Source organism: Eriocheir sinensis, chromosome 36 (genome assembly GCF_024679095.1).
Source record: "Eriocheir sinensis breed Jianghai 21 chromosome 36, ASM2467909v1, whole genome shotgun sequence".
Classification (NCBI taxonomy): Eukaryota; Metazoa; Arthropoda; class Malacostraca; order Decapoda; family Varunidae; genus Eriocheir; species Eriocheir sinensis.
In genome coordinates, this window is record NC_066544.1 from 15857594 (window position 1) to 15860152 (window position 2559).

At 41.1% G+C, this 2559-nt stretch overlaps 1 protein-coding gene across 1 annotated transcript in view; it reads left to right on the forward strand.

Moving 5' to 3' along the window:
- Nucleotides 1-948: 948 nt before the first annotated feature.
- The window catches only part of LOC127007909 (synaptotagmin-7-like), a 140895-nt gene continuing 139284 nt past the window's right edge, over nucleotides 949-2559 (forward strand). Inside the window, exon 1 of the mRNA XM_050879397.1 lies at nucleotides 949-1010. The gene's annotated coding sequence lies outside the window, so the exon portion shown is untranslated. The remainder of the gene's footprint in view (nucleotides 1011-2559) is intronic.

The window sequence follows — 2559 nt, forward strand, 5'->3', positions numbered from 1 at the left end:
GAGAGAGAGAGAGAGAGAGAGAGAGAGATTAAAATAAATAGACGGGCAGAAACGTTTATTATTAGTTTGCCACATACAAAAAAAAGAGAAAACAAACAGACAAAAACACAACCTTAATACAAACAAGTAAAGATAAATATAAACAGTTAAACATAATAAACAGAAAAGAAAGTAGAGATAAATTCCCAAAGTTAGATTATAAAGCAGATTAAAACACAAAAACATCAACACCATAACACACACACACACACACACACACACACACACACACACACACACACACACACACACACACACCGGAACAGCTTCAGAGGCCAGAGAAAAATACTTGAAAGTTTAAAAATAGAGTTAAAAAAAAGATAGAAGCACTTAATTTTCCTGACCTTTCTACTTTTTTTCTTCTTTTCTCTCCGTCCACACAATTAGTCGCAGTTTTTGTAAATAGTTCTTAGGCTTCATTGTTGTCGAGGCTCGGTGTGTGTGTGTGTGCGTGTGTGTGTGTAGAACCGTCCATTGTATGTCTGTTTTAGTCATGATCAAAGGGTGTTTTTTTTACACACACACACACACACACACACACACACACACACACACAGTACACACATTATATACGACGTAGTAAGGAGGAGGAGGAGGAGGAGGAGGAGGAGAAGGTGAAGGAGTGCAATCATGCGTACCAACTACTAAAAGAGAGAGAGAGAGAGAGAGAGAGATATGCATATGCGTATTAGACTTTCTAGCTTGTATGTATGTATGAGAGAGAGAGAGAGAGAGAGAGAGAGAGAGAGAGAGAGAGAGAGAGAGAGAGAGAGAGAGAGAGAGAGAGAGAGAGAGCGTATATCTGAGTAGCAAGAGACACAGAAAACGCGGACTCTAGAGAAGCAGAAAACAGGTTAGACTCTGCAAAGGGTAACCTCGCTAAACTTTCCCACGCTTGGCCCCCTAAACTACTTCACCTCCTCTGTGCTCCTTTACAGAACACGCGTGGGCCACCCCATCCTCACCACAAGGTACAGTATGCCCCTGAAAGTGCATCCCTCCCCCATTAGAAGCCTGTGAGAGCTAGTAATATAGCCCCATATAATACCACCCCCCATTTAGACGTCCATTGGAACAGTCACTCTGGGATTAAATGACTTTCCCTTTTCAGTTACTGCCCTCCCTCCAAATAGAACTCAATTAGAGGTATTAGCACGAGTTTTAATGCCTCCCCTACCATTAGAATACCATTATAACTGGCAGTATACTCCCATCATGGCCCTCCCCCCCATTAGAACCTGATTAAAACAAGCAATATGGGTTTAAATCCCTTCACCCTTTAAATTACTGCCTTCCCTTCCATTAGAATCCCATTAGTCCAGTTAGCATGGGTTTAAATGCCCTATCCCATTTATTACCTCCTCCTCTCCCATTAAAACCTTCATTAAAGCCAGCCATATGGGTTTAATGCCTCCCCTCCCATTAGAATCCCATATGAGCAATTAGTATGGGTTTTAATGCTTTGCCCTTTCATTACTGCCCACCCACAATTAGATTCCTTTGAGATTAATTCTACTCCCTTAAGAGTATCCCTTATCCGTTCGTTAATTATTTGCACTTCCATTGCACGCCTTATAGAAGAGATTATTATAGAACTCCCTTTAATATTAGCATGATGGGTCTTGAAATACTGCCCCATAAATTAGATAAAGATTAGATTAGATTAAGACTTTTTTATAGAAGGCATGGCGAAGATTGCTTAGTCCTTATATATGTAGTGATTAGAGTGTTCTTTTAATTATAGTTTTTTTTTTTTTCAGACAGTGGCCTATGAACGTTTTTATATTATATTTACGTTCGAATCTCATATCTTCGTGGTACTTACATTTAGGGTGTTTGGGGAGTTCTTTTATTTCTAGTTCTTAGCGAAATTACCTTAAGAGCCTGCTTATGTTATGTTTATGTTCGAATCTCATTAGTTTTACAGCATTAGTACGTTAAAGCAGCTTCCCGCCTTGCTACTCTCAGCGGTTCACAGCGGCTCGCGAGGCTCTCGGTTTTAGTGGCTCGCTGGGCTAAGTCGCGGAGAGTAGCGGAGATTACGGCGCCGGCTGTGACAGTGTGCGTAAAGCCGCTTTGTTACGCTTTTTTTACGGTGCGTAGCGGCCTGCACGGACTTAAGAGTAAAGATAAAAGCTGCAGTGAGTCGTTAAACGTAGCCATGTTAAATGCAAGGACTCTTGATAATGTAATCTCAGAAGTACATGTATTTAATGAAATGGAAGTATTCTCGAGGCGAATAAGAAAAGAAAATTAGAGAAGGAGATTGAGTACAAAGAGGAGGAAGAGGAGGACGAGGAGGAGGATTAGGAAAGCGAGGAGGAACACAAAATAAGAACAAACAACAGCAGACCTGATGGTACTGACGAGGCTGTTTGTGACAAGCTACACTATCTAATCAAAGGTGGAAGATGAAGGACAGCAAAGGCGAAGGAGGAGGAAGAGGAGGAGGAGAAAGAGGAGAAAGATGAAAAGGAGGAGAAATCAAATGCCAAACTGACCACAAAGAAAACACGACTA